Below are 27,698 nucleotides of genomic sequence, written 5' to 3'. Positions count from 1 at the left end.
TGAAAGTGGACTCCCCATCTCAGGAAGCTATCCCAGCTGATGCTGCATAGAAACAAGGTGCCCCCACCTAGCACAGCTAAAATTGCAGAATCAAGCCAATGTATGACTGGAGTTGTTTCAAGCTGCTATGTCTTTGGACATTTGTTATTTGGATTAGACAAGTGAAACTAGCAAGCTAAGATGCTACACAGAATTTAATTCTGACTCTTAGTGAGAATCTACCTGGGTGGATGGCTGTACCTAGGATAAGCTTTGACAGGAGAGACCAAAAATATACTAAAAAGGCCAGGGATATAGCTCATGGAATGATTCCTGCTCGGAAAATGGAAGATCCTGAGTTTGATTCCTAACACCAGAAAATTAATGAAATAAAAATATACAAGACTTCTGTCTAAATATGGCAATTCCTATAACAATTGTATATATTCTATGAATTCCATTAAAATGACAATTGAGTTTAAAGGAGCATAAGTCAAAGAACCAAACTAACAAGAGAAACAGCAGATGAGGGAAAGCTGGTATTCAAATCTTCAAGGGAATAACTCAACATAGGGCCGGAGAAGTTCAGGACACAAGACGCTCGGTCTTTCTAAAGATAGGAATGCAGGGAGAGTTGAGAGCATGAAGAGTTACTGAACTTTCTTTTTTTCTCAGTGGTGCAGCAAGATGTCCTTCTTTACCCCTTCCCCATGCCACCCAGCCAAGGATCTTCCCGCATGCATCCATATCAGGAGACTGAAGAGCCCCAGTCAAAGGCTGGATCCCGCCCGACCAGGCACAGGGGAGAAAGATAACGGAATGCTGGCGCAGGGGCCGCCTCTTCAGTCGGGAGCCCCTGAGAACGTGGAGAAGGCCCAGAGAAGGTGATGTTCAGGTCCGGTCTGTTCCCCCACCTGAAACAGTCACACAGGCCGCCACCATACATAAAATTTTCCAATTGGAATGACCTCATCTCACCATACATTAACAGACTTCCGAAGATTAACAGATATTTTATAAAAACCTTTAACATGCAAAAAAATACCCACAGAAACAAGAACCAGAAACTCAGAAGAGATGAGCCAGATCTGACAGGGCAGCATTTGGAGAGCACTAGTGAGCTCTGAGAACTGCGTAACAGAAACTAAAAATGTAGTGAAGAGAGTCAGTAAAGTCCCAGAAAGTGGAGGAGAGCAGTAGGTGAACTAGAGAATGAAATCAGAGAAGCCACATCCTTGGTGAAGGGAATTTGGATAAAAGACAACAGCAAAATGATAGTTTTCAAAAAACATTGTAAGAATTTTCTTTAGTTCCTTGAAACTAAAGTACATAAGATTGAAAAGGCCCATGAAATGCCCAACACGTTCAGCCTCGTCGCTAAGGCATGGCAAGTGGACAAGGGAAAAACAGAGGTCCCTAAAATCTCCTGGCAACAAGGGTGAGGAGGGTGTGGAGTCACTTTGAAAGATTGGGCATTAGGGCTGGGGATTTAGCTCAGTGGCACAAGCGCCTGCCTTGCAAGCCTGTGGTCGTGAGTTCGATTCCTGGTACCAGTAAAAATACAAAAAAAAAAAAAAAAGGACAAAAATCTCAGGGATGTGCTTCCAGTCTGGCTACACCCATTCAGTCACTGCTTAGGTTCTGTGAAGTCACACTCTGGGTGAGGCCTTCCCGGGCTACTGTACCTGAAAAGGAGCACTGCTGTTTCTAGCATGTCACATCTTGTATCCTCGCTTCACTTCTGTTCCTTAGCATTTTACACGCATGCTTTATAATTCCTACTTTAATTATTGATTTTGTTTACTGTGGATGTTTCCTGCTAGAATGTAAGTGTGATGAGATCAGGGATTTGTTTTATAAATGTGTTTGCCTGCTCTCCTTCATATCTATGAAGTACATAATAGGTTCTCAATAAATATTTGTTGAAAGAATAAATACATAATTTATAAGTCATTACAAAGTCATCTCACACATCAGAGTTGTAAGAGCTTTTGCTAGACGATGTACACAGCTTGGTAGCCTCAATCTTACTATCTATGTTCGTTAGAAACATATCCCCAAAGTGGCTGTTTCTTTATCAGAGAAGTTCTTCTGCATCAGGCATAAGTAAGTCACCGCCCATTCCAGTTTGGATTTTCTGTTTCCTCAGGAAGCAAGTTTTCCAGAATCTCCCTGTGATTATATGTCCCTCCAATTGCAGAGAAAAATCTTTCAAGCCTGCTTGATCACAGATTGTGCAATATTTTCCCCCAAATGGGAGGTGCGGTGACCGTCTCATGGCACTGCTAATGCTATATCAAAAGGCCAAAAACACTCTTGAGGTCTGGGCGCCAACCAGCCTGGGGTGAGGCCACAGCAAATTCTCCATTTATGGCCTCATTCCAGCTCAGTATCACAGTCTGTATCCCGCAAAGGGCCTGGTTTTTATCCCATCTGCCTTCTGTACGGGTGGGTGCTTGAAATAGGATTTGTAGTCTTTGGAATTGGAAAAAAATAAAAGTATGCCTAAACTCCACGTACCTCAGGTCTTACTGGTGCAGGCACCAGCTGGGCACACAGCGCAGTTACAGAACAGGAAAATCTGGAGAGGATGGGGAAGATGCTTTTAAGGAGAAAAGGCTTTTATACTTGATTGGGGAAAGGCATCCAGAATGCTGACCTCGAAGGGAATTCTCTTACTGTACAGTAGCGTTTGGTTGGCACTAGAGTCACATGGTTTCTAGAGTTGGCATCTCTGCCACACGCCAAGTTAGTGCTGGCTGCTCCAGATTCAGAGACTATCCCAGGGACTTCTAGTCATAATTTCCTTCTTATAAATCGGGGACGAGGACAATAGGAGTGCATTTCTAGGATGTATGCCATACATGAGAAACAGAGCGCAAGTACTTCATCCAGAACAGCAGCCCTTGTAAAACTGTTACCATGGTCCCATTTCATAGAAGCGAAATGGAAACTCAGGAATCCAAGTAGCTTGCGTGAAAGTTACATCCAGTTCTGTGCAGTCATAAGGTCGGTGTCTCCCTGGAAATGCACTACTTCTGATAGCCTCCATTTGGCCTCATGTATGGTCTCTCCCTGTCCTCTCAGGATGACCTGAGTGGTTCTCACCCCACGTGCCCCAGGATGTTGAGGGATGATGGGGGCAGCTCAGGAGAAAGATTTCTATCTCTCTCTGAGTGGAAGGGAGTGCTGACACACAGTTGGAAACAATCTACAGGATTCTGGGGAAGAAGAGAACTTGAAAAGCCACCCCAGAGTTCTGAAATGAACCTCCCAAGAATCCTCAACACACACGAGTGCTTCTACCTCAATGGCTTGGCCAAAGCGCGCTGGATTTTAGCTGAGGCCTCTTTGAAATTTTTAAAACAAAGGACATCTGGCCAGTCACCCTTGTGCCCAATAGGAGGTACAGTCAAAATACATGGTGAGGGGGAGGGAGGCGAGGGAGAAGGGCAGGTAAAAAGAATCAATGCATGTTATGCCCATGGACCACCTTACCATGATGAATGTAATCACTATGCACAGCAAACATGTGCTTATAAAATTTTTTAAAAATTAAAATACATGCTGAACATTTAAATTTTAAAAATTAACTGTTCTCTCCCAAAATATCACTCATTGCTTTGAATATACTTATCCCATCATTCTGGACTTTCTGGAAGTCATCTTTCATGAGTGTGTTTATGGATTATGATGAAAGACAACATGAATGCTGCTGCCAGGTGCCAGCCAACAGAAAGGCAGGCTCATAAACACACCATGAGCATCCTCCGCTGCTTTACTCACTGGACCAGCACCACGAGAACCATGAGACTTCTGGCTCTCCCTTAGAGTCACAGTGATCACGAAAGGCAGACAGTTTGAATTGGAGGAGGACGTCGTGGAATCCATGACAGCACACTTACACATACTCATAAAAGAGAACTTCTGGTACTGCTTCACCAAGCAGCAGTAAGGCTGGGATAAGCGTGTTCCAAGTGAACGGGGCGTATCCTGGTGGGGATTAGTGGCCATGTGTCTTTATTAAATTCTTAAAATTTCACATTTACCACATCTTTTGATCATAGTCTGCACATCTTCATTTTCTTGCCAATCTCAGAATTAGTTCCACAAAGTGGGACCAGTTCTAAAATATTCTTTATCCTAATACAGTATTGAGAGATATTCACAATGTGATCTCAAACTCCTATCTTGTCTTTATTCTCTGAAATTATTCCTTTGGGCTGGCCAGGGTTGGGCTGCTCCTTGTGCCCCTTTCTGCCCCTCCTTGTGCCACCGGCTCTCTACTTCTTGCCTTCATGTGTAAATCGCTTCCTCCAACAACTCTCCCACCTTCTCCCCCACCACTTTCCCACTATGAGTTGAGGAAGTAACTTCCTCTCATGTTCGTTTGCATTGTGTTTACTGGAACTGTAAGCACAGCTTTTAAATCTGCATGATGATTAGCTGTATATATGGTCAGTTTTCCTTCCTGAGACAGTAGTATAGAGTGTTAAAGCATCTACTAGACCAGTGATGGTGCTGCTTTTAAGACTTTCAATGATAACAAACAATTGCCACTGTATGTGTGCCAGAGGTTTGCCACACTGAAAGTGACGTTCAGCTATCTTCAGTTAAAATGAACTCAATTTTCCCTCTAATGTTGGGAAGTTAATAAGATGTGTGCTTGCCTTCTGGCATCAATATTATTTACCCCATCGGGTATATTCTGCAGACAAATAATGTGACAATTCCAAATGAATTAAATTCCTCAGTTTCTCCAAATCCAGTGGAAGATTATGCAAACAAAGATTTACATTCTCCGTGGTAAACAGCTAAGGCCCTAAATGTATAAGGAAATTTCATAGTACTTAAGTTTTCCATTTAAGAAAAGTATTAATATTAAACTAACATGATAGTTTTTTAATGCTTATGAAATTTAACAAAGATTTTTACAGTAAAATAAGCCATAGGACGAGGTTGAGAAACATGTACTCTCATATACTGCTGTTGATAAAGTAAATCAATACCACTTTTTCTAGTGGCTGTTTATCTATATATATCCAGAGGGGGAGCCCCCCCCATATATGCACAGGGCCAATAATTATGAGCCAATGGTTCTACCCTTACAAACCTAAGCATAAAGATGTCCTTAACCAACTGTTCAATGAATTAAAATTTGCAAGAACAACATAGAGGAGAGAAGTAAATCCAGGAACAGGGAATTGATTCAGTAAACAATATTTTTAATTTAAAAAGTCAGTAAATCAATTCTTTTAATTGACTGGAAAACTTTTGTGTTATTAAAAATTCTAGATGCACATACCAATAAGCAAAAAAAATTCACATTTTGTTAAGTGATGGAGCATATTACAAAGACTTAGAATTCTAAAAATCGATCACTAGGACAGCAGTGATAGATCCAAAACTTACAATAGGCCCTGAAACTTAAAAAAATTTTGAGGGTTGTAAGAATAGGAACACAAAGCTAGAAACAAAATTAAGCATGAAAGTAAATATTTACTTATTGGGGCCTGACCTCTGGTTACCTTAGTTTCATAGTAAGTCTACCTATTAGATGACTACATACCAAAAAGTTAAGAAGAGTTGTTTTTGGGTGGTAAAATTACCCAAATTTCTTTTGGATGTTCTGTATCTTCTTTCTAACATAACCATGTTTTGATTTGATCACCTTAAAAAGTAACTTCCATTCATCTAAAAAGACTGGCTAATCAGAGACCCTACTCAGTTAACTGAGTAAGTTTTAAGCCAGAAGAGATAGATCAAGGGAGGCTGCAGATATAAAAACTTCCAGCTGGGCTGACAAATTACAAAATGACATCTGAATGTGGAAGATAACACAGGTAGAAGATCTCAGTATACAGCAACACAGTAGTGTAGCCTTAAAAGAGGAACTGTAGAAATGGCTTCATACAGTCTCTAGACAGCCTTCTTCATGTGCTGGGAACCAGGGGTACAGAGGCAAAAAAACTCAGTCACAATCCTTTTCTTCTTGGAGAAGTTTTCTGGTTATCTTCTGCATTTTAGTGTCCCCCTCCCCCGTGCTTCCAGAAATGACACTCTTCTCTGGAAGTTAATGATTTATACCTGGCACATTCTGACATGTTTCAACACACCAGCAAGCCGAACAAGGCTGTGACCCCTGTGAAGTCCAGCACACCCTCTGGTTCCAGCCCACAGAGGACACACATGATGTTTAAGTCCCTTCCTAAGCAACAACCTGCCACACAGGTTACAAAGCATGATGATGCCAGTCGCCTTAGACAAAGGAAAACGCGAGAGGATTTCTATTCTCCCAGAAAAATCTGGGTACTTTTCATTTTTGATATCACTTTCTTACTGCCTTCGTCTTCAATTTTCTGCAGATTCCCCCAAAATAAAGTCAATATACTACATTTAAAATTTCATGAGGAGGTCTCTTTTAAGATAATGTAAAACTTTTGTCAAGCCTTTCAATTACTTTATCATATTTGTTCAAATGTTGACTATGGACACACTTTGGAAATTCCAAAGAGATTTCAGGAAGGACTGATAAATTCCATTAACAGCAATTTTTAAGCCAAATTCTAAGGCAGAATGTACTTAAAGGGTCATTAGTGTGGCACAATCTGTAGGAGCATCATGAAAGAACACGTCAAAGGAAATAAATGTGCAGGAAGCTAAATAGGATAAACTCTCCCACCATCAACAACCAGACAGGCAGTGGTTTAGTTATCTCTTAAACAGGCAAACATGTACAGGAATCAAATGGCACTACCAGTACTTAATCATCTTATCTTTGTTTTGCATTATATAAGTTGACACGGGTAGAACTCATGAAACGATAATATTGTTAAAACGAGAATCTCAATGCATTTCTTTGAATAATATCTTGAGGAACACACTGGTGACTTCTGGAACTCTGTGTTACACACATTAATGTCCAGGATGCTGATTTCTAGTGTTATGATTTCATTTATTTGCAGTGTTCTTATTGGCCTTTTGTGTAGTATATAGAAACGTGTCTGTGAGGAAGTCACCTTGTGAAGTTATGACAACTTGTAGCAGCATCCATCAAGCCAGTTTTTTTTTGTTTTGCTTCTGTTTTGTGGAATTTTTTTTGGGGGGGGATGGGTGGATGGGTATTAGAGACTGAACCCAGGGCCTTTGCACTGAACTACATTCCCAGAACTAAGCTGCCAGGATTGAACTTGTGATCTTCCTGTCTCAGCCTCCCAGAACACTACAATTATAGGTATGTGGTACCATGTCTGACTCACACAACATTTTTAATTTTAAAAGCTACTCAGCCAGGTGTGGTGGCACACACCTGTAATCTTAGCACTTGGGAGGCCGATGTAGGAGGGTTGCTGCAAGTTTGAGGCCAGCCTGGGCTACATAGTAAGTTCCAGTAAATCCTGAACTACATATTTAGACTCTATCTGAAAAACAGCAAAAAAGCATTCAGCAATTAGGGTGGAAAATATAAGAAAATATTTTCTTACATTTTCTATATTTTCTTATACTTTGAGAAACACTACACAAATGATGGATGTACTAAAATTATAATTGAATCCCTTTTTAAACTACATGCACACCAAGACAAATGGTACCATATCTACTCATTTTATATTCCTAGAATTAACCTTGATATTAGACAACTATTATACAAAGCAACCACAAATGTAAACCCATAAATAAAATACAAATGTAAATGTAAATCCATAAATAAAATATATCAATGTATGAAAAACCAACTCATGACCAAGAAGAGTTTATCTCACGAACTTAAAGATGGCTTAATATCACAGACCAATCTTAATATTTTCTACAAAATAAATAAGTAGGGAAATTATACTCTAATCTTAATAGAGTCAGATAAATGTTAAGAAAACTTCAGTACATTCATAATTTCAGAAAAAGCACAATAATTTAAGAAGTAAGGAGTGATTTCTTCACTTGATGAGAGGTATTCACTAAAAATCTCAAGCAAAATGCTTAGTGATGAAATGGTAAAAGCCTTGTGTTTAAATTTGGAACATCTCATGACCTCTGCATCTGAAGTACCAACTACACAGTGCAGACAAGAAAAAGAAAAGAGATAGGACCTAGAAAGGAAACTCAAAATGATGCTTGTTCATAAAGGGCCTAGTAGAGAACTTAAGGAACATGGAAACATATTATCCAAACTTCTAAGAATTCAATATGACTACATGATACAAACTCAGTACAAAAAAATCAATAGCAACCTAGGTATTAGGAAAATGGAAAAAGCCAGGAATCTAGTTAATAAAAATATACTGCTTATAACAATCTGGCAATTTCAAAGAACAAGGAGAAGTGGGAGTATTTGCTCTACCAGATATCAGCATTATTAAAACAGTGTGGTTTTGGCATAGAACAAATAGTATTATGAAACGAAACAGGGTGTAGAAAAGAGACAGGCTTTATGAGGCCTTGATATATGATAGAAGTGTTCTTGCAAATCTATGGAGAAATAGTGTCAGGGAGATAGGTTCTCCGTGTGGAAAAACTAAAACACAGCTCCTTTTCTTATACCATAAGCAGAATAAGACGTTAAAGCCGTGTTGTAGCATGAACTGTTCCAGGATGCTCACAGCAGCACCACATGTCACTGCCTTATTCTCAGGGGCTTCTCCATACAGTACAATAGTAAATGGCAGTTGCGTGCATCTCTAAAGTGAATACAAAGAGCCACAAGAGAGTACATGCAGTACGAGCCCACTTACACACACAAAACTATAATACATATTTTAGCACATATACCAAATATAGATCAGTAAAACTTGCACGGCAGTTATACTATAGTCCAGCTTCAGCAAGGAGTTAGCTCCAAAAAAAGAAAGGATGGCAGTTTTACAACACTGCACTTCTTTAAAAATGTAGGGGCTGAAGCAATTCTGGAAACATACATTTCTTTGCAAAAAAAAAAAAAAATAGACAAAACCTTATAAAGTATTTGCTATGTGCCTGATATTAATGTATTTCACAGATGGGAAACTGAGGCAAACAGCAGTAACTCTGTGATTGTCTGCAGCTAACAATCATACCGTCATGTTATACTGCCTCTCAGATGATAAACAGATGTTAGTGTACGTCTGCTTTCAGTAGCATTTGTTACATTGTTATGTTTTCTGTACTTTTTCCATTCAAAAAAAAAGAAAGAAAAAAGAAAAAGAAAACATTTACAAAAAATGCTATTTTAATAGCGATCTTTCCACAGAGCATCCAGATCTAATGCAGGAGCCCAAATCTGGATGTAGTTATGGGAATTTGGAAATTTTCTCTGGCTTGCAATAAAACAGTGACTGTTGAAATATTACAATAGGAAGCAAAAATAAAGGCCACAAGGGGAGAACAAAACTTTCTCAAAGATAAGAACAAAAGGTTAAAATTACAATCATCATGGTCCAAGGGGAAGGAAAAAAAAAAAAAAAGGAAACAAATAATGACAATGAATTAGCCTTTTATGGTAGAACATATACAATGAGCAACTTGGGCTGCTGGGCCTATAGCTCAGTAGTAGATGGCTGCTTGGCGTGCTCCAGGCCTGGGTTGTTCCTCAGCACTATCAAAAGAAAAAAATAGCTGCAATTTATAGCGATTTTCCAATGCACATTATCTTAAGACTCAGAAAGATTCTGGCTATAATTTTTTAAAAGTTTGTGGCTGCTCCCCCTAGGAGATTTATATGTTCTATGTATTCTTCAATCACGGTGATGAGAAGATTTAGACACAGAGATTGAGGACATGAGTGAGAAGCTGTCTTGAATTCAAAGAAATTATTCTGCTTGAAAAAAGTATAATATTTTTGGTTCTTAATTTGGGAGAGAAAGGGATCTGGGAGTATCAACATGATGAACTTCTCTTCTTACTGAACAAAACAGTATTTTCAAGATTTTTCGAGGAAACTTTCAGGGCAAGGGGGAGTGATGGTTAATTCTGTTATGTCAACTTCATTGGAGTAAGAGATGCATGCAGGTTAGCAGACACCCTGGGCAGGTCGAGTGGGGCAGGGAGGTGTGGCCTGGGTTGCTATACTTAGCCCCCTGCCCCTGCTCTGCTTCCTCGCGGTCCTGAGCCAGGCAACCATATCCTTCTACAATGCTGCTTCTGCCTTGGAGTCAGATTACCATGGACTGAATCTCCTTAAGACAAGAGTTAAATGAAGCCACTCCTCTTTTAGGTTATGGGAATGGGGCGTGGTGTCCCAGGAATGAAAAGAGGCAAGAGTCTATCTTCCATACCATTAAGTTATGCCAGTGACAAAATGATGTAAGTAATCTTTCAACAACAAACATTGTAAACAAATGTCAATAAATGTACACCTGTGAGATTCCATGTCATAGAACCAACACTCTACTTTTTAAAGCAGCATATCTTATTTTATTTTCATATTTTTTCAGTGCTATAGGCCAAACCTGGGGTCTCATGCATACTAGGCAAGCATTCACCTGCTGTTCTACACACTCAGCCCTATTTTTAAACTTTTGCTTTTTGAGACAGGTTCTTGCTAAGTTGCCCAGCCTGGCTTAAAACTCCTGAGCTTGTCATCTTCCCTCAGCCTCCTGAGTAGCTGGACAACAGGTGTGCACGCCCGTTCAAGCATTGTTTTGGAGTCATAAATGTGGATTCAATGGGCCTCAAAGAGTTTTGCCTTTTGGTACCACCTTTGCCCTTCCCTTCCCCTCCCCCTCCCCTCCTCTCCCCTCCCCTCCCCCTCCCCTCCTCTCCCCTCCCCTCCCCTCCATTCCCTTCCTTTTCCTTTCTCATTCTCATTGTTATTCCTAGGCTCCATACCTCTATCCTTCCTTCTGGACTGCTTCTCAATGCTCAGCCATCTGATGGGTTCCCTGTTCCAGTGTTTCTAGTTCCCATCAATCTATGACTTCCAGGGAAATCATTCCCTCTCTAGCACCCCAGGGAAGTATTCTGGGGGAACAATCACCTTCAGTCTACAAATGTCTGGCCTTTGCATCTTTAGACATCCATTCATGTCACAGGGCCCTATAAAGTACGTATCATAATCCAAGGACTACAATGATCACATGCAGTCATTAGGAATACCCAGGAACACTCACTCATGGCTTTTTGGCTGGCCCAAGATAAGAAGTTGGAAACACCGGCATGAGGAAGGACGAGGTGTGTGTTCAGCAGCTCCTCTCAGGCATCTTCTCAGCTTTCTCCAAAGGGTCTAAGGGATAGGCTCAGATGTTTTTCCAGAGGGTGGGAAGAAAGAAGCCGTGGGGTTTGAGGAAACCCATATTTCACTGCGCTGTGCTTTTACTAAATAATACATATCCTTGCTGTATCTCTCAGGTGACCCAGAAACATATACTGTATTGCGTATGTCGGCTCTCCTAGAACAATGAGCTTCCCTAAGTCTCTGTGATTTGATTAGAAATACAGGATTTATGAGTATAACTTCTCAGGGGATAAGAACAAATTGTGTGTTGGAGGAGGAGTCTGGCAAACCAGCCTGTGTACCGCCAATCCCTGCATCAGCACATGCAGCCCTAGTACTCAGAGGTGACCAGTGCCCAACACGCAGCCCCTGTGGAGGGAGCGGCTCCTATGGCCTGAGACTCCAAGCGGTGTGGAAGGGAGTTTGGCAGAGCTGGAGGGAGGGAGGAAAGGGAGGCTGCTCTGCTGCAAGTTGGGATGAAGGAAAACTCTTCTCAGTCACAGGATCGAACACACTTTTCCAGGTGATGATGGATCAGGGAATTCCAGAATGCAACCTGGCTGTAGGGTCAGGTCTGGTCAGTGCGATGGTATATTTATCAAATCATAAGGATGAAACTTGCTTTGCTTCCTGGTTTGTTAGACTGATCACGACCTTTAAAAATATCTAGACATAAGGTAGATAAGTCTGTCTTCTTACCCTTGGCAGATTTTTGTGTGATACACAAAGGGACATTTCCTAAATGCCAGCATCAAAGCCAGAAGTAGAACTCCCTTTACCTGTGGCATCCTGATTGCTGTGCTGTCCACTCTATCAACAGGTGGGCATAGTTTTATTTTTTAAGTCATCTGAATAGAGGCCGGTACCTGAGTGCCTGCTGCTTCTGAGAGGATTTGGTTACTTTTGATTCATGGGAATAGCATAGGAGAAATCCTGTTTAGCTGTGTTTGGGGTCCCCACATTTACATGGTGCTGGACTACCCTTGTTATTACCTAAGTGCTAAGATTTCCCCCATCACTCTTATGTATGTATCCGTTATTCTGTTATGTGCTCAGCATCTGATTCCTCTGGCTCTCAGCAGGCTTTCCTGCGACTAAGATAAAGTTCCCCTTCCTGGCAACAGGCCACAGCTGCTGTCCTGTGGATACTCCCTGAGGAACTCGGCAGAACACCAGTTTGAAGTGGGCAGTGACAGGGCACTGGTCACAGGGAGAGTCTGTTCTTTCCGAAACTTGTCCCTGGCTCCCTGCCTGCCGCCTCACCCTGTGTCCTGCCGGCTGCTCCCAGCACTATCCTCCTGGGGCCCTGGCTGCAGGGCAGGGAGGGGCCCGTGGCCTCTTTGCATCTTCTGTCTTTCCCCTTCTGGACACCCTGGCCCGATGGGAGAAGTGGAATGCCCTTTTGTCCTGGCCAGAGGAATAAAGGGGTTCCAAGAGAGACCTTGGTTAGGCAGACCCAGAGAGGTAGTAGTAGGGAGTGCCTGGGGTGGGCACTCAGGATCGCAGACACACATGTGAGTGTGCAAGAGGTGTGCATATAGCAAGGACGACAACAGGCGATGAAACTGACCTGTTGGTCAGGTGCTCAGATCTAGGTCATCTCATGACCCCCATCCCGATAGGGATGAGACAAAAGGACCACAGGGGTGAATCTAGGCTCTGCACCTTGTGCCTGTGTGTGCCATCCTTGCTTCAGGAGCGAGAGAGAAACAAGAGCCATGCTGTGCAGTCCAGAAGCATGAGGGTGAGGAGACAAGGCCTTCTCATCTCTCCCAAATTGCCCAGCCTCCTGCACACAGTGACATTACGTAGGGGTCACCTTGGGGCACTCTTCACAAGATGGAACCCTCCACCCATGGGCTTGATGACTCTCCACAAGACCCGATGAGGCTTTTCCTTGTGTCTTTACATCTTACCACCCTGTGGCACTTTCTGAAAAGGCATTTACAGACACCACACTTGGCTACTTCCACTTCACCATGTCCGTTTGAAGTTCCAGCAATGTCTTTTAAGAGAAGCTTCTGATGTCAGCCACCAAATCACATAAAGAACAATTGTCTGAGAGGGCCAAAGCATGCTGGCCCGCTGAGGCAGCTCTGGGGCTGATGGGTCATGTGGACCACAATGACGAAGTGCTCCTGCTTGGACCTGCTTCCCCTGGTCCCTCCCATCACTGCCTACAAAACACACTTTCACTCAGTAGACACCATTCATGCTCTTTCTCCCTTCTCACTGCATTCATGGATACAGGTCCTTTCTAATTACCCCAAGGTCAAAATGATCACTTGGGCATTCTGACTAAAAACAGTAAGAAGGTATCTCTAAGTTCTTTATTAGCTAAGGAATTTATCAAGAGAAGTCATTCTGTACGTGATGCCCCCAAAATAGCACGCATTGAATGGGCAATATGTCACCCTGAGCTGCAGGAAAGCAGGAAAGGCCAGACCCGAACATTACTGCTGTCACTTAAGGGTCTCTGTGCATTGACTCAGCTTTATCATCTACAAGAGTCACAGAGTTCATATATAAACATGATGCTTCCACAACACACACAACAGAAAGAATAACAGTCTATGTCTCTTTCCACAGGACAACATTAATCAATCTACAGTGTGTAACTGCAAGAAAAGGTAACTAAGAAAGGCAGACTGAGCTATTATTTTGATCATTAAATAAATTCTGTAGGCATAGAGAACTGTGGATGAAACTAGGCTTCAGATTTACAGAGTAGCAGCCCTGCTACTCCATACAGATAGGTTCCATTCACTGTAGAAGTATTTACTGTGGACCTATGTGTAGCACATAGTCTTCTCAAAGCCGGTGATACACAGTCGGCTCAGAATCTCAGCTGTTCTGCCAATGAATGATAGATAACATGCTTGTAAACAGTTTGTGGAAATGCTGAATAAGAGGGAGAAAAATGAAACAAGGTGTGGGGAGTAGAGGGCAGCAGGGTGGGAGTGGGTGGACAGAGATCTTACCCAGTAGCTGGACGTGCTACAGAGAGGAGGATGTCTGACAGAAGTGTGACAGCAAGTTTTGCAAATATCTGGGGAAGAAGGACCGAGAGTGCATGCTTGATAAGTTCTGGGAGCAGCAGAAAGCAACTGCATTGGTAGGAAAATGAGCTAGATGGCGAGGGGCATGGGAGGAGGCTGGCAAGGAGGCAAGTGGTCAGACAGTACAGACCTCTATCGTCTCAGTGGAGCTGGAACGCCCAAACGGGATTATGCATAGTGGCGGGACAGCATAAGGTTTATTACTAGGACTGATCTGGTAAGAACTACCAGAAAGACCAATGACTAGAATTGAGAACAATAGGGATCTGGGGATATAGCTCAGTGGCACACCTGCCTGGCAAGCGCGAGGTCCTGAGCTTGATTTCTGGTACCAGAAAACAAAACTACAATAGGAAGCTAAAACAAAAATCCAGGTGAGACTAGGGTGGGTCTGACCTCAGTAGAAGGTTAAAGATAATGAAAAGTGGTCAGATTTCTGGATATACAGTCACCAAACTGTAACTACTGGAAGGATGGCTCCAGGACCCCCACAGATACCAAAATCCGTGGATGTTCAAGTTTCTTATCTAAAAAGGGTGTATTTGCTTAAATTCACATATATCTTCCTGTAAATTTAAATTACCTCTATACTTGTTAAAATAATACAAATAAAATCCATATAAACGGTTGTTATATTGTATTGTTTATGGAAGAATGAAAGGAAAAACAGCCTGTGTGTTTAGCACAGATATAACTGGAGATTTTTTCCTGAATATTTCTGATCCATAGTTAGTTAAATCCATAGATGAAGCAGCTGTGGATATGGAGGACCAACTATATTTTGAAAGCAAAGTGAGGATTTCTCAACCAATTGAATATACAATAAGAATACACAAAAGAGAAGTCAAATATCACAGCAAAGCTTCTATGTGAGCAACCTGCAAGAGGAAGTTGCGTCTTGTTGGCAGGGAAAGACTACGGGAAGAGTCAGTGTTCCTGGAGACATGGGATGCCCATCTTTGGTCCTGTTCGAGATGTCAAGTAGATGGCTTGAAATATTCACCTGAAATTCAGGGGAGAAGACAGGCCTGTGTGCTCATCATCATATAGCTGACACTAGACCCCATGGAACTGGGACTAGGTCAGATCATCCAGGCTGTTCGTATGGAGAAGATTTGGGCCAGAGGCCAGCACTTACGAGTAAGAAAACGAGAAGAAACCAACAAAGGAAACAGAAGAGGAGCAGCGAGTCAGGCAGAAAGAAATTAAGGGGAAAAGGGTTTCCGGAGCCAAGAGAAGGATGTCTCAAGACTGAGAGGTGCTTTGCATGTGAAGCACCAGGAGTTAAGCCACAAGAAGGTGCTAAGTGAGCACATGGAGATCAGGTGCCTTCCAGTAAGCTGCACCTGTGGGGTGACCAGCCGAAGGTCTGAGAAATGACGGGAAGAACTGGAGTTAGTGTCATCAGAGAGCTCTTTCGGTCACTCTGTCATCATGGCATGGTAGCCAGAGGGGGATTTAGTAAAATAGATGAGGCTGAAGGACATTCGTTAATCCAGTCTCAGAATAGTCCCAAGTGACTTCTGGAGACTGTCAGGCAAGCAGAGGAGACTTAAATGTCATCAGCAAGAATAGCAATATTTTTAGAACATTCAGATTTCTTATTCTTTTTTCTTTTTCTTGTCCTACATTTTTGTGTGATTGTTACAGTCATAATGGAAAAATTTAACAAATACAACAACTGCACAAACTTTCTTTTCAAGTTTTGCATACAAGCCACTTTTGGTCACAGTGATATGTCCGGCCATGCAACTAGAATTTTACTTTGCTTGTATTCCCAACCCACCCTTGGCAATGCCCACTGTTGTTTCATAAACACAAGCTGGATGTCGCCTCTGTGATCTTTGTGGTGTACTTGGCCAAAATCAAAAGCATCCACTTCCATTAGCGATTTCCTACTGATAGTATCTACTCTTCAAGTTCCAAAGGAAAAAGAGTTTTTCAGTGTTCACAGCTAGACTAAGCACACATGCTAGTGTTACATTTAGAAGTGAACCATCGCACAAATGAAAAAAAGAATCACAGTGAAGTTTTAAATTTTCATTGTCCTCTTTCTCTCTGCCAGAACAGGCTTGCCTTAGATTACTTATGCTTGCAAATCTAATGGAAAAGAATGCCCCAGTCCATATATATATATATATATATATATATATATATATTTTTTTTTTTTTTTTTTTTTTTTTTTTTTCATCTCCCAGAATCCATGGGGGGATTCAGGACCCTCTGTGAAAACCAAACTTCATGGGTGGCCAAGTTCTTTATATAAAATAGTACAGCATTTGCTAACAATGTACATGAACTCTAGTATACTTTAAATCATCTTTAGATTATTTATAAAACCCAATATAAATGCTCTGAAAATAGTTGCTGCCCTATATTGTTCAGTGAATAATGGCAAGGAGAAAAATCTGTAAATGTTCCTTCAGGTGTTTTTTCAAATATTTTGACTCACAGTAGGCAGAATCTATTATTACATGTAATCTGCATGTAGAGCCCACAGACATAGAGGAATCACTGTGTGTGTATATATGTGTGTGTTTGCATGTAAATGTATTCATATACATATGCACACATATATGCATAATTTCTCATAGCAGACTCAATCAGAGAGTGAGAGTAATAGTATTCACCACACATACAAGTACCGTACAAGTAGCGGTTAGTATCAAAATGCACTAAAATCACAATTATAAATTGGTTTAAGATTTAGGAATAGAAATGCAATAAAGGAAATAAACCAATACAGTCAAAGCTACAGTGTTAAGAGCTATCACTAATTTTTTAAAGAACCCTAATAATGTCAACTATCTCAAAAACAATACATTTTTTCCACTAAAAAATACTCATGCATTTATTCTATTCTGTCTGCTTGGCTGTTGGGCTCAATTTTTTGAGTTCTGTGTTAATGAGCATTAATGAATACAATGCCTACTTAGTAGTATACAGCAATAAATAAAAGTGCCCTGCTGAATGGTAAAATATTCACCAACTGAAAAGCAATTGCTCTATCAGGAACAAATTTATTAATTACGTCATGGGCTCTTTAGATATTAAAGTCAGAATGTCAGCCTCCATCTGACATGCACAGCTTACTCTGCCACCTCTATGATTTCTGTTTTATCGATGCTGCACTAGTAGGTGGTGGTCCCTCTACATGGTGAACGGAGGGCTAGGCAGCAGAAGATATGTGTAACCACGTGTGAGAAACATGTATTTTACATATTTTGGTGGGGGTGGGGAGAACTATAATTTGCTAAGAAAGAACAAAAAGAAGATGGCTGAGTATAGCCCAGCAGGCAAAAGGCTCACCTCACATGAATGAGGAGCTGGGTTCAACACCCAGCTCCTCAAACATCTTAAAAAGTTTAAAAAGGAAGAGAGACTGCTGTGGCTTTTATGCTGAAGAACACCAATGCAGGTGATCCAGTTTCTGATTCCCGTGCTGAAGCTGATGTTCATCAAATTCTCTTAATGTGCTCATCTGGAAGTTGTAGAAACCTACAATTCCACAAATGTTACCCAATAAGTTTTGGCTACTTGATTGCCACTCAGTTTAAGGGACACAGCATTACACAGGTGAGAGGGGATGCTCCAGCAGGTAAAGTCACAGTCAGCCTTCTGAGGCAGAGGAGCGCTGTGCTAAGGACGGCTGTGAGGCAGGAGGTATTGATACTGGGGCCGGGACGGCAGCCTCAAGGCTGACTGGTGGACAGTGCAGGGAACAGAACAACACAGACACAGAGGTGAGTTCTTTTCCAGCTTTGCAAAAATATATAACATGACCTTGGACAAATTAACTGCTTTTAAAAACAGCTTTATTGAGCAAAACACCATACATTGAATTGCAGATATTTAAAGGGTGGAACTGGGGGCCTGAGGATTTAGCTCAGCGGCATAAGCACCTGCCTTGCAAGCAGGCGGTCGTGAGTTCGATCCCCAGTACCGACAAAAATGAAAAAGACTAAATAAATAAATAAAATAAAAATAAAGGGTGGAACTAGATTAAGTTTTTAAATATGCCTATTACCATGGAGCCATCACCAAATGAAGATGATGAGCACTGCACCACTTCAAATGTTCCCTTGGGGCCTGTGTAACACCCCCTATTCCCTGAGCAGCTACTGAGCTGCCTTCTGTCACCATCAATTTGCTTGCATTTTCTAGAATTTTATGTAAGTGAAATCCTAAACACTGTTTTCTTTCATTCAATGTAATTATCTTGATATTCATGTATGTTGTTGCTTTTATCAAGATTACGTTAAGTGAGTTAATTTATTGGACCTCTCTAAATAAAATAGTCACGGCAGACATTAGTATAAAAGTGAAGTATCTAGGGGCAGGAAAACTGTCTTTGGGATTGGATCCAAGTTTTACAGGTGTAGGGGCAAGGGAGAGACATTCATTCTCCTGTTGTTCTTACTTCCCAGAATTAACCATAATAGTGTTCATAAAGCCCAGTATAAACTACAAATCCATTCACCTTATTGAGTCAGTACATATTTATTGAGCATTTACCATGCACAAGCACCAGACTAGGAGCTTTAAAATGCAGCACACAAAACAAGACACTGCATGCAGGAAATTTTAGTGCTGATTGGAGAGACAGGTTGCGTCAATACACAGACCAGCACATGTGAACTAGCAGTTTTCCCTGGGGAAATAAGACAGATTAAGGATAAATTAAGCAGGAAAGGAAAGGATCCTTCCTAACAGGTGACCAGAAAATCCTTTTCCAGGGAAAACGATGTCTGAATAAAGACAGGATGAAGGAAAACCGTGTTTCTTACAGAAGTCGGAAAGAATATATTTATAAAAGGAAGTGAAAGTACAAAGGACATCCTTGAAAATGCTAGCAGTGAGCTAGACTGTTAAAGGGTCCCCTGGGACACAGGCAGAGGGGAAGGGGCAGCGGGGGCTGAGGCCAGGCTGGTGGATGGGCCTGTGATGGGTCTTGCACCCTAAGTGAAGCCGTGTGTCGCAGCAGAGTGCGGTGATGTGATCTAGGAGTTGGAATGACCATGCAGGCTGCTCTGCCCAGGTGGTTGGGAGCACGAAGGACAGCAGAAGAACCAGTCATCAGGACACTGCAATTGTCCTAGCAAGAGCTAGGGGCGGGCTAGGAGTAGCAGAAGTGGTCAGCTTCTAGAACTAAATTTCCTCACAATGGCTTTATGAAATGCATAATAACCACACCCTCCCCATGTATATAGTTCAGAACTATACTGAACAATTCCCATAAAGTGACCATTTTAATCCTCACAACAATGCCGTGAAGTAGGACCTACTCATCTTTTATTGATGAGGAAATGGAGATGAGTAGTTAATCGCCCACCGTCCCAGTGCTACTGTAGATGGCACCCCAACCATTCTGCCTCCAGAGTCTAGGCTGTGCACTGTATGTCACATGGCTTCTCAAATTAATGCGTAAAATAAATAATAACTCTTGTATTCAAGGAAAACCAAGATCAATAAAAAACTTGAGAAACATAATGCCATTCATTTAAAAGTCCAGGTTTTGAGAAAATTTTCAGAAACAACTATTACCTTCTAAGAACTTGGTGAAGTATTTCTGAATGGACTTTCACTTTTCCCTGGAGCAGGGAGGCCTCGCCCGGCGACAGTTAATAACCACGGCCATAGTCATGGTAAGCACTGTTTAGGGCAATGCTTTTCTTTGGAAAACACTGACCCCAAAGTGAGGCTGAACATGAGCAATTCAGAGAATTATGGCCATATCTGCTTTTCTCCCAGGGAAGTCTTTCTGGGACTTTTAGTTTTATGTTAGCGAAAGAACAGCTATGTTGGACAAGGAAGGCAGCCAAGCCCCTGCCTGTGAGCTGGCGGGGCAGACGCAGGGGCTCGGAAGAGAACAGCGCCCTCCCCACCACCCTTAGCAATCAGCTGATTCAGAGGAACAGTATTGTCTGATTAATTTTGCAAGCCTAAAGTCAAGCAACTATTTAGAGGACAACAAAAATGGGTTTTAACAGTAACTATTGTAGATTTCCTACTATCTTATCATTGTTTTGATTCATTTCGTGGCTGTTTTATTCCCTTTAAAGTAGCAATCTTTGCCTTTTCCAAAGACACAAAATGAAGAAACAGCCCCCCACGCCATTGTCACTAACAATAAACACTTTCAGGAAACATCCGAGGTTTGTAACCATTTCGTGATGATAATATCCCTTTCAAATGTCCTGGGAAATGAGTCAGGATTTCATGCATGAGGACAGTAAGGACTAGAAAGGACAGGAGGTTTTATGGGGGTCTCTGACTTACTCTGACACAGCTGGGACAGCAGGGCAAGGATCAGAATGTCCCTGGTGTTTTTATAGAAGGCTGTGAGCTCACCCTGTGACAGGTGCTTTTGTTCCAGCAGATGAAACTATTGTGAAAGATCTGGACGAACTCGTTCTGGCTCTGCCCACAACGGGCTGGGCACATGTCTGGAGATTCTGAGGCTATGGTTTTGCTTACTGTACTATGTGGGTTTACTTCACTACTTCCTGCCTGTGCTGAAATCTGTACACATTCAGGAAAGGGGACTGTCAACAGTACAACCGATTAGATTCCTTACTTCACGAGGTGACACATTCTCCATTTTTTTCTAGTACATTCTCCATCATCTTAAGTGCAAAAGTATGAGGCATAAAGTGTTTTATTACTCAGTAAATAGAAGCTTTCAATGCACAATATTCAGGTAAGATCAAAGGACTCCTGCCAATGCTACAAACTGGAGAGCTTTACTCATTTATCCTAGGCTGAAAGAAGAAAAAAAAAGCCTGACAGACCAGAGAGAAATTTTAAGGTTTCTTGTATTCAAACCTATTAATAAACATGAACAACTGAGTCCTGTTGCTGCTATCTGGGACTCCAAATCATGGTCTGCAATGTTACAGCTTAGATCCTTATGTCCCCACAAAGCCTCGTGTGCTCACAGGTAGGAGGAGGCAGTGTGTGGATCATGGGTGTGTAAACTGGCTGACAGGTTTCCAGCTAGGTATGGTGTTGCGAAGAGGCAGGTCACGAGATGTGGTCTGGAAGGGTATGTGTGTGTACACAGTGGACCCTAGAGTTACAATCAGCCTAACATATAAACAATTTGGGTTAGGATTGGAATTTTAGTTTTAACTTATGACCAAATTCTTGAGCTATGACCTGAATGCTGGCCATGTGTGCTTTCAAATGGTCTCCGAAACAGATTGAAACCTTAAAAGAGTTCTGGGAGGAACATTACAACATCCTTTCTTGTATGGGGTTGAGAAATCCCAGGTCAATGTCTCTTAAAGGACACAGATCTGCCTGTATCCAGGACACAGACTTTGAAGGCTGTGCAGAAGAGCCTGAGTCTTCGATTGATGATCTGAGTTGTAACCAGGCCTCAGGAATCCACTGGGTTCCTAAGTTAAGGGTCCAATGTATATTCTTCCTCCCCGGATGGCTGCTGGGTTTGTGCCTGCCATGCCACACTGCTTTGGAGCCAGCTGACATTAGACTGAAACTTCTACAAACTGTGAGCTAAATAAAGCTTTGTTTCTTTATTTAAAACAGGGGTTGTTATTTAATATGAGGCATGTCAGATGTCAGGTTTTTTATGTCAGCGATGAGAAAGTAACTAAGGTAGTGGTGTCTACATAAGAAGATACCTTAGAATATTTGGACTCCAAGATCATTTTAGCATCAGGAGAATGAGAAACAAGACTTACAAATGAGAAATCAATAATTAGTGGAGTTTTTTTTTTTTTTTGATGTTCACAATGTCACCTCCCCTTTCTTATCCAGTATTTGAGATCAAGAATTTTACTTTTATGATCACAGCTTAAGAAAAAATTTAAATTTGGTTGTTCATTGATACTTTTTTCTCTCCTAAGTAATACAACTAGCTCAATGTCCAGGGATACATAATTTCACAATGACTGCTTAGATCTGAGGAAGGGAAGAGTAGATATGAAAGCTTTTGGTTTTGCAGTTAGTTTTGCCCATAATATGGTTTGTGACTGAAGTCAAATGAAAAGGAGAAATATGAAATCTTTCTATTTTGCCTATAGTTTAGAAAAGATTCCTATTTCACTCCATAAAAAAGTGAGGTTATTTCACCTTCCAAACCTCACAAGCACTCCTTTTAGAAAATCTGGGCTGGGGATTTAGCTCAGAGGCTCAAGCACTTGCCCAGTAAGTGCAAGGTCATAAGTTTGATCCCCAGTGCCAAAAAAAAAAAAGAGAGAAACAAAACCAATTTATTCCTATACTGATATACTCAGGAGGGTTTAGTGAGGATACAGAAGCTTGGAAGTCACAGTCCAACTTTGCCACCTAACACTTTGATCTACACAGTGTTCACTCTCGTGTGGCCTCTGCTGCTTAGTAATAAAGAGTATAAACCAACTTCCTCCCGGCATTGTACAAAGCGTTGTGCAGTCACTAGGTTTCCAGAGCAGGGCAGATGCTTGGTAAATGATACTTCATATTAAATAACATTAGCTGGTTTAAATAAATGCTATTCAAAATAAATAAATAGTAAGTGTCATTCTACCTTTTTATCACAAAAGAATTTGTTCCAATGTACTGGTCAATCTTGTTCAATGAAATAGCAGGACTTTAGAATGCTTTCACTGATATCGCCTCTAGTCTTCCACTGTTTCTGTCCACTGCTTTCACTTCATCTCACTTCTAACTTCCTTGTATGTGTGTTCACTTTGATTCTCCAGAAACAAGTTTACCATTTTATTTTGTCACCAGCGCTTCATATATTTAACTCCTTTCTTCTTCTATGTTTGTCGCCATTCTTAGTTTAACTTTGTACTGTTTAAACTTTTGTTTTGAGATAGTTAAAAGAAGAAAGTGGGTGGCAAAGAAATGTACAGGCAGGTCCCTTTCCTCCTCACCCTCTCTCCCGACTGTGTAACTATAGGGCAGCAGGAAAGCCAGGTCACCCCAATTGGTACAGAGATTATTCAGATTTACACACATACTGTGTTGGTTGTCTACAGAATTTGATCACATGTGTAGCTGTGTGTCACTACTTAATGACACAATGTACTTAATATACTTAATGGTACTACCTTAGGAGATCCCATCTCATCTCTTGTTCCTCTTTGCTTTTTGCAAAAGATTTATCTCCCTATTTCTTATTACCTATCTTTGGTTTTCCTCTTTATACTTTGGGTTTCTCATATAAGAGAAGTCATGCGATATTTAAGCTCGTGTGTCTCATTCATTTCACTTAACATTATGGTCTCAAGGTTCATCCTATTTTCTACAAACGACTCAAATTTATCCTTTTACCCCTCCATGTTCAAAATGCTGCATCTCTAACAGCCAATGTCCCCTTAGATCTACAGCTGGACTCAACATGCTCAACCCCTGCACAATCTTCTTAAGAGTTTGAGTCTTTTCTTCCCCACCACAGCCACTTTGCTTCTTGCCATATTGCCACTTTCTGTGGGAAAATGGAGAATCCTTGCTGTTCTTGTTCTGTGTCATTTTGTGGGTTGGTGCTTCCCATATTTCTTGTAGAACGTTTGGTGGGTTTTAGGAATGGTCACTGTGTTTGCAGCGCTGACATTATGACATGAAAAGAAGTGTCCATCTCTTCAATTTTTATTTCAAGAGTATTATGCACAAACAGAAGGGAACACAGTATGCAACCTTTTGAGATGAGCTTTATTTTATGAAGCATGTTCCTTTAAGGTACTTCTATATTGTGCATGTCAATATTTCATCATCACTGCTGAGTAGTATCTCATAGTATGGGATGGAGTCTTGTTTAACCATTCACCTGCTGGAAGCATGTGAGTAGTTTCTAAGTTTTGGCTGCTACTTACGAAATTGCTCTAACAGATACATTCAAGATTGTGGGAGAACAAAAGTTTTTGTTTTTCTGAGACTAATGCTAAAGAGTGCAATTGTTGCGTCATATAGTAAGTCTACGTTTAGCTTTAAAAGACATAATAAAATTATTTTCCAGGCTGGCTGTGTCACTTTACATCCTCATCAGCAATGGATGAATGTCCACATTTTCTGAATCCTCAACAGCACTGCTGTTACCATTATGTTTTATTTAACTATTCTGTAGTGATATCTCATTATAGCTCTAATTTGCATTTCTCTGAAGGCTAACAATGTTGGGCATCTTTCATGTGTTTATTTGCCATCTGTACATCCTCTTTAGTGAAGTGTCACTTTTTGTATTTTGCCCAATTTATAATTGGATTGTTCTTTTTTATGATTGAGTTCCAAGAGTTCTTTATATATTCTAGATCCTAGTCCTTTGTCACAGATATGGTTTACAAATACGTTTTCTCAGTTTATAGTTTCTTTTCATCCTCTCAACACACAGTTTGTAAAAATTAGGTTAAATTTACTATTTTCCCTTTTATGCATCATGTGTTTGGTATTGTGTTTAAAAAAAAACCTCAAAGCTCCGGTGCAGTAGTCAGCCTTCTGGTATTATAACAAAGTACCTGAAATAACCAACTAAAGAGAGGGAAGTTTAATTTTTGGCTCAAGGTTTTGGGGATTCCAGTCTTCGTTAATAGGCCACCTGCTTTTGGGTCTGTGTCAAGGCAATCTAGCCCAGTGGGAGCTTGTGGGAGAGGACGCCCCCATCTCATTGCCAGAAGAGAAACATGGAGGGGGTGGGAGAGGGGGCCCAGGTGTCACAGTCCTCTTCAAGGGCACACCTCAGGGAATTAAGACCTACCATTAGGCTCCACCTCTAGGTGCTGCACCACCTCCCCTGCTCCATGGAGTAAGCTTATAGCCCGTGTGGTTCTTTGGAGACATGTGGGGTCCAATCTGTAACACGTAAGCTTTATAACTGTACCTTTTATATTTTAGTCTATAATCCATTGTGAGTTAGTTTTTGCATCAGATATGAGACTAAGGTTGGAACTCTTTTTCTTTCTTTCCGTGTGGTTAGCCCATTGCTTTGGCACCATTTGTTGAAAAAGCTACGGGTCTTCCATTAAAATGCTATTTGCACCTTGGTGAAACATCAGATGGGCCTCCTTGTGTGGGTCTGTTTCTGGGGTCTCATTGATCTGTATGTCTGTTCTCCAGCAGTACTGCCTAGTCTTGATTACTGTGGATCTGTAGTAAATCTTAAAGCCAGGAGACATTCTCCGACTTCATTAATCTTTGTCAAAACAGTTGAGGCTCTCCTAATCCCTTTGCTTCCAATACAATTTTAGACTAAGCTTATTTATGTTTATAAAAAACACTCCTGCTGTGATGTTCACAGGAACGATTTTAAAGCTATAGCTATAATCCTATTGAGAACTAACATCTTTACTTTGCTGAGTCTTTCAATTTACAAATAAAGTATATTTCTTCAGTTATTAGACTTTTGATTTCTTCCATCAGTATGTTGTCATTTTCAGCCCACACAACCTACACATGTTTTGTTAGATTTATACCTAAGCATTTCATTTTCTTTGCAATAACTGTAAACGGTACTGTTCCCGACCCTGGCTTCCATCTGTTCATTGTTAGTATATAGAAATGCAACTGATTCTATGTATTGATCTTGTGCCCTATGAATTGATTTATTCCTTCTTTGTTTTTGATTTGAAACTTTTTGTTTCAGTGTGAACCTTCTGGTATCTTATTTGGCATTTTCTGTGTAGATTATGTCATCTGAAGGCATAGGCAGTTTTATTACTTTCTTTCCAAACTGCAAGCCTTTCCTTGCTTTTCCTAGCAACTACTCGAGCTGCTTATTCAGAGACACTGAGGGGTAAGCGTGGACACACACACTTGGTGGTTCCTAATCTGAGAGAGAGCATTCAGGCTTTTACCATAAAATATGATGTTATACATTTTTTACAGATGCTTTTATTTTTCTGAAATTCTCTTCTATTTTTAGTGTGCTGAGTGTTTTTTTGTTTTGTAGTACTAGGGATAAAATCCAGGAGAATGAGGCCAGAGCCTTGCATATTCTAGGCAATTAAAAAAAAAATCATGAACTGGGGCTGGGGATTTAGCTCAGTGGCATTAGCGCCTGCCTTGCAAGTGTGCAGTCGTGAGTTCAATCCCTGGTACCAATAAAAACGAAAAAGACAAAAAAAAAAAAAAAAAAAATCATGAACTGGTGTTGGGTTTTGTCCCACAATTTTTGTGGGGAGATTTCTTCCCTGGGGGGATGTTTAGGTGCATCAGTCTCATTTGTTCTGTTGGCTGCCTCATCTACAACATGAATAGCATCAGTGTCTGGGTGCTAAGTGACCAAAATCTGGACCAGGCATCCCAGGGCTGGGCAGTGGTAGGACACCTTGATTAGGTAAACTGGGGTGTGTGTGGAGAAGTATGAAGAACAGATATTGCATCTATACCTATTTCTTCTGTGTCAAACTGGGAGGTTAGAGGGCAGACAAAGGTGGTTTAAAGATCAAGTAGAAATAAAAAATATGAACAGCAAAGAGTAGGAGTAACAGACCTAGGTCAAGACAATGTCATCCAAGCTCACTGTGGGAAGGATACAGGTCCTACTGCCTGATGAGGGCCATGCTAGACATTTGTGCTAAGATCCATTTTGGGTTTGGTTGTGTCACAGATGGAACCTACAGCCTCATGTATGTCATGCCAGTACTCTACCAGTGAGCCACATCTCCAGGCTAAAATACTGTGGTTTAAAGTCATGATCAAAACCAGACTAACCTATTTCCTCCATAGAAAGGCCTCTACGTCCCCCTACCAAAGTACAACCACCTTTCATTCTCTACTGAGGACTGATTAAAATGCCCTCCTGTGGTGCTTCATGGTAATAACCCTGGAACCCTGCCAGGGCACTCTAGTGCCCCAAGTCACCGGTGCCCTGACCTGCTGCTGCATCAGTCTCAGGGACACCTGGGAGAGGTGCAGGTTCTCAGATCCCACCTCAAATCAACTGAATCACAAACTTAGGCGGCAGGGCCAGACACCTGCGTTTTAACAAGCTCTCTGATGAAGTAAGAGAACCAGTGTTCTAAGTGCCTCGCAGAGAGGGAGGTGGCAGGGTAACTGGCTGCTCACATGTTATTTACTCAGTGGAGGGTTCTCTGATGAGCAGAGGTCTGAAAGAATTGAGGAGGGGTCTGTGCAGATATGGGATCACGGGGTTGGGCATGAACCCTGGCAGGCAGAGCAGCAGGGATGGAGACATTGAGGGGTAGAATGTCATAGAAGCCCATGTGGCTGGGTGTAATCATAACTTCACCTGCAAAGTCTTTAATTTATGTATATTTTAAGTTGGTCCTTCCATGTGTCTTTAGTTATTCTAAAAATTCCTTAAGGACAAGAACCAGATTTCATATATTTTAAAATAACTAACCATGGTACATTTAGCAATGCCAGAATCCAAGCAGATTCTTAATAATACATGAACTGGAAAAAAAAAAAAAAAAACCATTGAGTGGACAAATCTTGGGATGAAGGATAAAAAGGATTTATTTCTATCACTAGTTTATATGACTGGGAGAAATTTAGTTAGAGATGTC

At 41.2% G+C, this 27,698-nt stretch overlaps 1 protein-coding gene across 28 annotated transcripts in view; it reads right to left on the bottom strand.

The window, feature by feature from the left end:
- The window catches only part of Kiaa1217 (KIAA1217 ortholog), a 728,606-nt gene that overhangs the window by 98,233 nt on the left and 602,675 nt on the right, over positions 1-27,698 (bottom strand). The gene's annotated exons all lie outside the window — the stretch shown is intronic.

This window comes from Cavia porcellus, unplaced genomic scaffold (assembly GCF_034190915.1).
Source record: "Cavia porcellus strain 051 isolate PalLab524CR breed Dunkin Hartley unplaced genomic scaffold, mCavPor4.1 scaffold_27, whole genome shotgun sequence".
Taxonomy (NCBI): domain Eukaryota; kingdom Metazoa; phylum Chordata; class Mammalia; order Rodentia; family Caviidae; genus Cavia; species Cavia porcellus.
Note: the sequence above shows the minus strand (reverse complement) of the source record. Positions and strands in the feature narration are given on the sequence as shown.